Raw genomic sequence first — 11,581 nt, 5'->3', positions numbered from 1 at the left:
AGCTGGCGGTTCAAACCCACCAGCCACTCCTCGGAAGGAAGGTTGGGCAATCCTACTTCCGTAGTGATACTGCCTAGGAAACCCAAGGAGGGGTCGCTATGAGTTGGGTTTGACTCGACGGCACATAACAACAACAACAACAACACAAGGCTGGTTTTACTCTGATGATACAGCTCTTTCCCAGTAGTATTTAGAGAGCCTTCTAACCTAAGTGACTCATCTTACTCTTCTGTATTAGAAAATGTTTCCGGACTATTTCTAAAGTAGTGCAGTAATGTATCCAGCAGTGTTTGTCTACTATTCATAAGGTTTTCCCTGGCCAATTCTTTGAGAAATGGATGGCCTCTTCCTTCTTCCTAGTCTGTCTCAGTCTGCAAGCCACACTGAAACCTGTATACCATGTTCACCCCCTGGGTTTGAAACACTGGTGGCACAGCTTCAAGACTCACAGCAACACATCACCACAGTAGAACAAACTGACAGACAAGTTTGTCTCCCTTAGCTGTTCAAAACCTCTCTGCCCTCCCCTTATACCTGGATCTCTGCTGCTGCCTCCTTGCTGTGTCCCAGCTCCGCTGGCCTTTTCCTTCTCCTTTCCCCAGCTTTCCTGCCTTGCCACCTGTGGGATTTGGCCTGGGTTCCCTTCCCTCACCTGGATCCCTGAGGCTGACTCCTCCCTCTGTCCCAGTCCCCCTGGACTTTTTCTTTCCTTTACCCTGCTTTCCCGCCTTGCCGCTTGTGCCAGTTCATGGTATATTGGTATATATGTGTGTGTGTTTATGTATATATATGTGTGTGTGTGTGTGTGTGTTTATATATATATAAACTAAAAACTCACTGCATCAAGTCAGATCCAACTCATAGCGACCCCTCTTTGGATTTCCGAGGCAGTTATCTCTACGGAAGTAGATTGCCTAATCTTCCCTCTGAGGAGTGGCTGGTGGGTTTGAACTGCCAGCCTTCTGGGTATCAGTCAAATATGTTAGGCACTAAGCCACCAGAGCGCCTATATATAGAGAGAGAGATGGATATATATGTGTGTGTGTGTGTGTGTGTGTATACACATATATTTAAAGGATCCCTGAAAGCCCAGAGGTTAAGTTTGGCTGCTAACCAAAAGTTTGATGGTTTGAAGCCCCATCGCCCCCCAGCAGCTCTGCAGGGAAAGACCTGGTGATTTGCTCTGATACAGACTGCATCCTAGAAAACTCTACTCTGTCACAAGGAGTTGCTATTAGTTGAAATTTACACTACAACAATATGTGTATATACGTGTGTAGGAGTAGCTCATTGTTATGTATACAGAGAGGGAGAGAGAGCAGGAGGTGGGTGGGCGGGGAATCTTTCATGGACCCATGAGACAACGGATCATCACCAAAGATTATGCTTAATTAGTAAGCACTTCGTACTAAGTAAGGGCTATAACACAGAAAAGGCAGAAGATAACTTTGAGATATTTCAGAGGTGGAATCTCTACATTTCCAGATTCTTTTTTTTTCATTTGGTTTTAGAATCACTCTTACAAGAAAAGCCACCTCCCTGCGAGCAGTTTCACAAACTTTCCCAGCCCTCCAACAGGAAAGCAAAAGGACATGGTCTGAGTCAGCACTGTCCACAAAGAGGCCAAGGGGGCGGGGCAAACAGGAAGGCGGGGCCAAAGGGGCTCTAGAAGAGGGCGTGACCAACGCACGCGTATTAGTGCGCCACGCCGCTATGGAGTCGGCGCCGTCCAGTCACCCGCTGGTGGTGGCGTCGACTTCCCCTCAGGAAGCACCGTCTCCGCCTCCTCCTTCAACCCCGCCTGCTCGGCGGCGGAGGCGGCGGCGGCGGCAGCGGTTGTTACTGCCTCTCCGCCACCTCCACCCCGGCCTATCTCCCGGCTGGCGGCGTTGGCGGGGAGGGGGACAGTAGTTGTAGACACCCGCCCCTGCCTCAGAGAAGGTGAGTTCCCGCCCCGGCGGCGGGGGCCGCCCCGTCTCAGCCCCTCGACTCCGCGGCCCAGGCCGCCGGGCGCGCCCCGAGTCTGCGAAATGGCCGACCTACACTGAGCCGGAGTGCCTCCGCTTCCCTCCGCGCCCCAAGAAAGAGGCGCGGCTGCCAGTCGGGAGTGTGGAGGGAAAAGGGACGCCTCCCGTTACTGGGGAAGCTGAGGTTTGAGTTGGGGAAAGAGAGGCGTCCAGGTAGAAGTTTGTGGATTTGGAGTATCAGCGAAGAGGGAGAGGAACTAATGAGGAAACGAAAGATTGAGGGAACCGAGATAGGGAAACAACAGGCCTAAGACGTAGAACGGAGTAAACCACCATTTGGTGAATTTCAACGTTCTGGGAAAGTAGAGACACCACCGTAGGAATTTTAGGAGAGGTGGAGTTAAAGATTTGGGGAGAGGAGTAAGTAGCACCGGAACTTTACTGGGGCCCTCGGAGGAAAAGGCTGTGGGGAGTTACCCTGGAGAAATTTTCCTGGGCTTTCTGAGGCTGTAATCATGTAAAACAAGCGTCTGAGTTTTAATATATGTGTACCAACACATTTCCCCTAACATAAAGTGTTTTTTGGCCATTCCTAAGGTTTTTGAGTTCTTCCAAAGTACCGTAAAGCTTCAAACAGCCTGCTGTTTGCTAACCGTGCACTAAGGCTTCCAAGCAGTTTTGGTTGGCGCTTGATCCAATTGCAGAGGATTTTAGGCATCTAAAATTTCATAATCAGTTTTTGATATTTGCTGTGTTGCCTTATGTTGGTTTTTGTCTCCAGAGTGAAAGATGGTGGAAGCCAAAATACTGTTGAATAGTAATTCCTGGAGGGATAATCATAAATAAAATTTCACTGTCAGCAGCTCACATGACATTGTGTTCTTGTGTGCTATTCCACATCTTTCACACTTTTCACTTTGGAGAAATGGCAAAGCAGTAAATATAAATCTCTTAAAACTTTATAAGCACTTTATAAATGCCATCCACTAAAAATGGAAGTTAGATATTCACTGCAACAAGATGATGTTCTTTTAAGTCTCTTAATGAACACAACCTTTTGAAGACTAGGTTTAGTGTCTTCAGTAAACCTGGATTAGTATGATTGTTTTGAAATAAAAAATAAAATCTCCTGGATTTTTGTTTTTGTATGACACTGCCTGCCAGTCACCAGCAAGCCTGAGCAGGTGTCAAGACTAATTCAATTTGGCTCTTATGGCCATGTCACAGGAAGATTTGGAACCAGCTTCTCATGGAAAAAAACACTTTTTGCCAGACTCAGTTTTTATTTTGCTTTTTTCCTTGAGTGTCTTTGAGTATCTCTAATTATTAAAGATGCCAATTCACACGTGATGCTAGCAATAACCTTTCTATGCTACTTAAAGGTGCTAGAATGAGAATACTAGAATAGGAATCTGGCATACTCTGGTACTAATTTCTCCACTAGCTACATGACCCTCAGTCGATCAGACTTTCTGGACTTGAGTTTTGTCATCTAGGGTCGGGGAATTGGATTAATCCACTGATGATTTTGACCGTCGGGACATTTGGGAATGTCTAGCGACATTTGTTGTCACCACTGGGGAGACGGAATATGCTACTGGCATCTAGTGGCTAGAGGCAAGGGATACTGCAAAGATCCTGCAGTACTATGATAGCCCCTCACAACAGAATTATCCGATCCACAGTGTCAGTAGTGCCAAGGTTAAGAACCCTGAACTAAACAAACTCAAATCCCTTACTGCTTTAAAATTATGAATTACGATTTTGCATTTCCATATTGATATTCTTTCCATGGCATGGCTGTGTACTAGAGCGGCAATTCATACAAAATAAGCGTTATAACCTTTGAGTCAGAATTGAGATTATTCACTAGGATTTGAAGAACGAAATACAATTGTTAAATTCTTGTCACTCTTTTAGGTAAATATCCTTCATAAACTGTTCACTTAACTGCTCATTTAATAAATGGTAAATATTTGATATATTACATTGTTTAAAACACTGAGGATTCAAAATATTTTTAGGTTAGATATTTATAGATGCCATAATTCCTAGCTATAATAGTGAGTCAACGAGAAAAGGGGCAGGGGATTTTGCTTGGTATTTTGTCAGTATCTTTATTTGAAAAGACTTTATTAGGAGAGTCCTCCAGAAAGTATCAAGGAATGATCATGCTTCCAGTTATTAAAATTCCACTCTCACTTTTCCAGACCCCGATAGGCCCATTGAAAGTGATTTAAAGAGCATCTGCCGATCGATTTCCACCTATAGCTGTAGCACCCTTATGTGGCTCTCCTGTATTGGCCTTGGTAATGAGCACATTTCAGTAAAGATTAGAAATTGGCAAAAAGGAAAGAAATAGAAGCAGGAAGGTTACAAATAGGAAATTGAGAAATTCAGGCACAAAAAAATACCAAGTGACTAGATTATAGGAGCTCTAGTGGCGCAGTGCCTAAGGCATTTGACTGCTGGTGGTTCAAACTGGCCAGCCACTCCTTGGAAGGAAGATTGGGCAATCTGCTTCTGTAGAGATACCGCCTTGGAAACCCAAGGGGTTGCAGTGGGTCGGAATTGATTCGAGGGCAGTGAGTTAGATTATATGAAAAGAAATAACATATCTAAATTTTATGATCAAGGTGTCATAAGATTGTCCAAGACACTTTGTAATTCATTCAGTGAAGTTTCTCAACTATTTTTGGCAGTTAAAAAAAATGAATGTCAGCGAATAATGATATTCCTGAGTAATAATAGTTAAAACAAAAGCAACAAATAAAAACTCTTACCTACCTATTCCATTTAAGGAAAAAGAAAAAAAAATTAATGGGCCCAATTTTAGAGTGAAGGACATTTCTGACTATTGAATTTTTTACTCATTTATATAGCAAGGAGGGGTCACTGTGAGTCGGATTCAACTTGACAGCAGTGAGTTTGGTTTTGTATATAGCAATTGCCTAAAAATGCTTGCCTTTATTTTCCGTGATTTTAAGTAGATTCAAGTCAAATGGCAGTAAGAAAATCTAGTTCATAGCACTTTTAAATTTAATCAGAAAACATTTATTGCTACCTGCTGTGTGCCAGATACTATACTCAGTACTGAAGGTGTATAGATGAATTAGGCACAACCCTTTTAAAGAGTTCAGTAGTAAAGCTTAGTAATTAGGAGAAAAAAGAAACACTAAGTAGGGATTCTTTTTAAACATGGATTAATCCAACGTTTTCACTATCAGAGTATGTAGTTCATTGTTCCATATAAATTGATGCTCTGACCAAACCCTCTTACTTGCCTCTTACTTACCCAAAGCCCATTGTGTTATACATCTAATGTTAACAGCTGAGAAAAATAGTTAGTCTGGAGAAATGGTAATGATTCTTTGTTAGTTTCATAACCACTGCCTTTATTACATGAAAATACTTATTAAACATGTTAAAATGATTGACTTTAAGTTTGCCCGTACTGTATTCATCACTTATATGGTAGAACATGAGTGTTGTTGGTTTTTCCCTGCTTTTTAACAGTTTTTACAAACCCATTCACATTTACTAACCCACTAGAAGGACTGGCGTACATTTGATGATTTTCTCATACTAGATGTCTTCCTTGGATCCAAGAATGACTAATGGGTTTACATAGGAATTAAATTCAGTGTCTAACCTCACAAGCATGATCCTTGAGCTAGCTAGCTATAGAGTCCTTATAATTATTGACATTCAGAGATGTAGTTTAAATAAAGACAAATTTAATATTAAATATGTAACTAATATTCCCAATTAATGATTTTGTTGATTCCTTTGTATTATGTAACTGGAAATTCCAAACAAAAAAAAAAAAAACACAAACCCCAGAATCATTCCCACTCAGTTGCATCCAACTCACAGCAACCCCCACTGGGTTTCTAAGGCTCTAAACCTTTATGGAAGTAGATTCCCCCATCTTCTTCCCTCTGCAAAGCACCTGGTGGGTTTGAACCACTGACCTGGTTAGCAGTCAAATGCCACATCCACTACATCACCAGAAAATGCCATGTCCACTATACCACCAGAGCTCCTTGAGCTCACTGCCATAGTAAAGTTATTTTTGTGATTATTAGTGTAATATTGCTGTAACTTGGCACACTCATAGGTCAGATAGTAATCTCACTTTCTAAGAAGGAGAGGTTAATAACATTATACCTAAGAGTATTCATTATACAGACAGGCTTAGAACTGCATTTTCTAGCACAATTAAGATCTCTGAAAACTCCTTAAATGGAGTTTTGACTTCAGGGGCAGAAAGGAATAAAGCAGCATGCTTTGGCAAACATAACAGAATCAGTTTTTTTGGTTATGCTCTGCTTAATCTTTTCTAAGATCATGATGGTATTAAAAGATTAATAAAACTCCCTAAGAGCAGGAACAAGGCAGTGATGTTCATTCTCACCACTTCTATTCAACATTTTACTGGTGCTCCTACCTAATACAATAAGACAAGAAAAATAAATAAAAGGTTTACAGATTGGAAAAGAAGAAATAAAACTATTTCTAGATAGTATGATCATCTATATCAAAAATCCCAAGGAATCTAGAAAAGGCTACTAGAATAATAAGTTTATTTAGCCAAGTCAAAATACAAAGTTCAGTATACAATCACATAACATATTTATGAATAACTTTAATGAAATACACTGGAAACTTTATAAGATTGCTGAGAAATTAAAGAAGCTGCAAATAATAGAGAAAAAATGTCACCTAATACTTCTTAGTGAGTTAGATTAAAAAGTATTTGGAGCATCTCATCAATTTTGTACATTTATTGAAGCAGGAGAAAATAGCTATTTACACCCAAAAGAACCAAACTAGCATTTTAAGTTTGCTCAAAAAATTTTGTTCTTCAAAGATTAAAGATATTTAATAAACCATTATGCTGTATTATTTATAAATGCCATGTCAGCACAAATCAAATAATGTGCTATGAAGCATGAAGATTTTAATTACATTTTCCACTCAAATTCAGTTTATTTAGTAAACCTGAAACTTCTTAATATTTCATATTATACAAAAGTTGAATTCAGGTTTTGCAGTTTCTTCAAAGGGTGGTTGGAATGGAACAGGTCCTCTCTTGACAGGTCTAGAATTAGGAAAAGTTGAATAGTTCTTTTTTTTTTTTAGTTATTATTGTGATTTGGTTGAAAATTTACAGAGCAAATTCACTTTCCATACAGCAGTTCACATACACTTTGTCTCATGACATTGACCACAATTCCCCACAATGCAACAGCTCCCCTCCCACTTCCTCCCGATAGTCACCTCTTCCCTGTGTCTATCCCTCCATGCACCCCTGCCCCCGAGCTGTCTCCCTGTGCATAAACAGCCCTTCTTTCTCCCATGATTGTTCTCTCCAAGGAGTGTATTTACCTCAGGTAAATGTTCAACTCCTATGCCTGTCTTTTGCTTGGCTGGAAACCACAGGTGTGGGTTCAATTCCAGACCTGAAGGGCAGCTAGGGGCCATAGTCTCAGTGGTTCCACGAGGCTCTATCAGACCAGCAAACTTGTTTTCCCCCAAATGCTTTTGAGTTTTGTTCCACATTGTTCTCCCTCTCTATCCAGGGTCTCCTACATAGATCCCCCTCCAAGTGGTTGACATTGGAAGCCAGGCACCATCCAGTTCTTCTGGTCTCATAGTCGTATAGGCTGTGGATCACGTGGTGTACTAGTTGCTAGGACTAATTGTTTCCATAAATCTTTGGTTTCCATGAATCTTTGGTTAGGAAAAGTTGTATAGTTCTTAATATTTCAGTTAGATTCATATATTTTATTCAGGCAGCATTTGAACACAGTGGTTGATGTGCAGTGTTTTTATTAGTTTAGCTTTCAAGATGACATTATACATTTTTATTAAAGTGTATATAAAAGGTCGAGCCTTGTACATCTGTTGAAAAACTTAACCACAGAGTTTATTTCTCCAAAATGAGAAATTCCATATTTCTCTTTCCACTCTGATCTTTTAACTTTACTAAAAGTAAATGAGCAGGTAAATTGTTGATATTCACCTCTAGCTAGGTTTGTGGTATATATGCAGTGCAAATTGGAACATCAGATTTTCCAAAATGTTTAGAAAACCAAACTCATTGCCATCAAGTCGATTCGATACATAGTGACCCCTTCTTGGGTTTCTGGGTGATATATCTATATATCTACGGAAGTAGATTGCGACATCTACATTCTGAAGGCACATCTTAAAAAAAAAAAAAAAAGATGAGTTTCAGTCACAAGACAAGCTGTATTTCCTGGTTAGAACCTAATGCCTACCTGTTATATAACTAAGATCCCTAGGTATTCCTGCTTGATACCAAAATATTCTTTTGGGTATTAACGTGTATCCGCTTACAAAGATGTCAGCATGGGAGATAAACCGATATCTTCAAAGAGTTGTTTCAGAATCAGAGCAATCCGAAAAGACAAGGTTCAGGTCTAACTTTGGGCTTTCTTAAAAACAATCCCTCTAGACATAAGCTGGTCTTTGTCAGAAGGGACCAGTCCCTGGAGAATGATAACATGCTTAGTAATGTAGAGGATCTCTGGTGGTGTAGTGCCTAAGGCATTTGACGGCTGACCAGAAGGCTGGTGGTTCAAACCCACCAGCCACTCCTTGGAAGGAAGATTGGGCAATCTACTTCCGTAGAGATACCTCCTCAAAAACTCAAGGAGGGGTCGCTATGAGTCAGAAACAACTCAATGGCAGTGAATTTGGTTTTTTTGGTTAAGTAATGTAGAGAGTCAGCAGAAAAGGGAAAGATGCTGAGCAAGATGGCTTGACACAGTGGCTGCAATGATGGGCTCAAGCATAGCAAGGATTTTGAGTATGGTGCAAGCCAGGAAATGTTTCGTTCTGTTGTACATAGGGTCCTATGAGTCAAAACCAACTCAACAGCACCTAACAACAACAGATATACGTGAGCTTGAAATCAAAGAACAGTACTCCTATCAGGCACTGCTGTCCTGTTTACACAAAACCTTTCTTTGGCTTTCTATAGTTACTGGACAAATAGGTTGGGAAAACATCTCACTAAGTTAAGTAAATGAAATCCTAAATAACAACAAAAAATAGCTTGTCCATACAGCATTTACTATGTGCCATGCACTCTTCTACATTTTACATACATTTTTTTTTTAAGTCTCTCAACTCTTTGGTGTGTGTTATGTGTATCCACATTTTAAAGATGAGGAATCTAAGACACAGAGAGGTTGTGTGGCTTGTAAGTGGCAGAACTGATTGCAGAATACCTAGTTTTGAATGGTTCCAAGGAACAGTGAAGTAGTTAAAATAATACGACAGGCAGTTGTCCTGCATAGGTGTCTTGGCTTTTGTTAGCTACATGATCTTTCTGGAAACAAACCCAACATTAAAAATCTAGCTTAACAAAATAAGGTAAAATTACTCCTTTTTCCCAAAAATTCACTATAAGTGTTTAAGCTGTAAGCACACTTCATAAGGAGCTCTGGTGGCACTCTGTTAACCAAAAGGTTGGCGGTTTGAACCTACCAGGTGCTCCGTGGGAGAAAAGACCTGGCAATCTGCTTCCATAAAGATTGCAGCCTAGGAAGCTCTATGGAACAGTTGTTCTCTGCCCTGTAGGTTTACTATGAGTTGGAATGGACTCAACGGCACACAACAACAGTACACTTTATTGAGGAGTACTTTACTTAAACTGAAGTATTTAAAGTATAAATGAGTTTTTGACAGATGTATATTCCCATGAAATCACTATCCTAAGCAAACTACCAAGTATTTCTATCAACCCCACAAGATTCCTCATGACCCTTTATAAGCCATCCCTCGCCACCTTTCACGCATTCCTCAAGCAGTGACTGACCTGCTTTCTGTTACTGTAGTTTACCTATCTATACATTTTTATAAATGAAATCATACTGTAGTCTGCCTTTCACTAAGCATGATAATTTTGTGATTCATTCATATGTGTATTGCTAGTTTGTTCCTTTTTATTACTGAGTAATTTCATTATAGAGATATACCACATTTTGTTTATCCATTCACCTGTTCATAAACATGACTTTTTTGGCTATTTAAAATAAAGCTACTGTATACATTCACGTATAAGTCTTTGTGTGGATATATCTGTTCATTGCTTTTGGGCAAATACAAAGAAGTGGAATGGCCAGATTGTATAATAGATGTACTTTTTAAAGGATCCACTTTTAAGAAATTCTCAAGTCCTTGTAAAGTGGTTTTATCATTTTACATTCTAACCAGCAATGTGTATGAATTCCAGTTGCTCCACATCCATACAGACACTAAATTATTTTCAATCCTTTTAATTTTAGCCATGCTAGTGAGGGAATAGTAGTGTCTTATTGTGGTTTTAATTCACATTTACTTGGTGTCTGAGGTGCTCTGGTGGCATAGTGGTAAAAGCATTTGGCTGCTAACCAAAAGGGTGGTGATTGGAACCCACTAACTACTCTGTCGGAGAAAAATGGGGCAGTGTGCTTCTGTAAAGATTTTGTAAAGTAGAACTTTACAAAGTTCTACTTTGCCCTAAAGGTTCACTGTAAGTTGGAATCTACTTGATGGCAGTGGGTAGATTGGTTTTGGTTTTTGATGACTAGTGATGTTGAGCATATTTTCATGTGTTTATTGTCTACTTGTATGTATTTTCTGAAGTGTACAAATCTTCTGCCTATATTTAATTGGGTTGTCTTAATTTAGTAATAAGAGTTCTTCATGCATTCCAGATACAAGTCCTTTGTCTGATATATAATAGCAACCTTTTGGTTAGGTGCCAAATGCCTTAACCACTACACTACCAGACCTCCTTGTTTAAACAGCAGGAATGTTTAAAATATGAAACATCTCCATTTTATAACCCAAAGATTTGTATAGTTTACGCGACATTCTTCGTGAATCTATACCTAATAAAATCTGGGTTTCTTTGCTTATAGGTAAGGCGCTCTGGTGGCATAGTGCCTAAGGAATTTGACTGCTAACCAGAAGGTTGGTAATTCAAACCCACCAGCCACTCCGCAGAAGGAAGTCTGGGCAGTCTGCTTCTGTAAAGATTTACCGCCTTGGAAACCCAAAGGGTCGCTATGAGTCGGAATCGACTTAGTGGCAGTGAGTTTTTGCAATAGGTAATCCTTCCTCCACTCATCTGACAATTTCGTCATGTTGTGGTGACTTTCATGTTGCTATGATGCTGGAAGCTCTGCCACTGATATTTGAAACTCCAGCAGAGTCACCCATGGTGGACAGGTTTTAGCAGAGCTTCCAGACAAAGACAGGAAAAGCCTGGAATTTATTTCCAAAACATAGCCAATAAAAACCCTATGGATCACACCAGAATATTGTCCAGTATAGTGCTAAAAAATGAGCTCTCTAAGTTGGAAGGCACTCAGAATACACAGTGGTCTCAATAATGGATTTAAGCACACTAATGGTTGTGAGGTTTGGGAGGAGTTCTAGAAAACATCTTTCTTTAACTTTCTGGGAAAGCATTTGGATATAATCTGGTACTCTTCCTCAGGGGGTTTCTTCAACTCTGTAGCCTCTTGTTTCCAGTTTGATATACAGTGATGCACAGAGGAGGGGCAGAACCAAGAGAAATCAGAGAAACATAG

Source organism: Orycteropus afer, unplaced genomic scaffold, assembly GCF_000298275.1.
Source record: "Orycteropus afer afer isolate SDZICR_OR568_19922 unplaced genomic scaffold, OryAfe1.0 scaffold00431, whole genome shotgun sequence".
In the NCBI taxonomy this organism is placed as follows: domain Eukaryota; kingdom Metazoa; phylum Chordata; class Mammalia; order Tubulidentata; family Orycteropodidae; genus Orycteropus; species Orycteropus afer.
Note: the sequence above shows the minus strand (reverse complement) of the source record.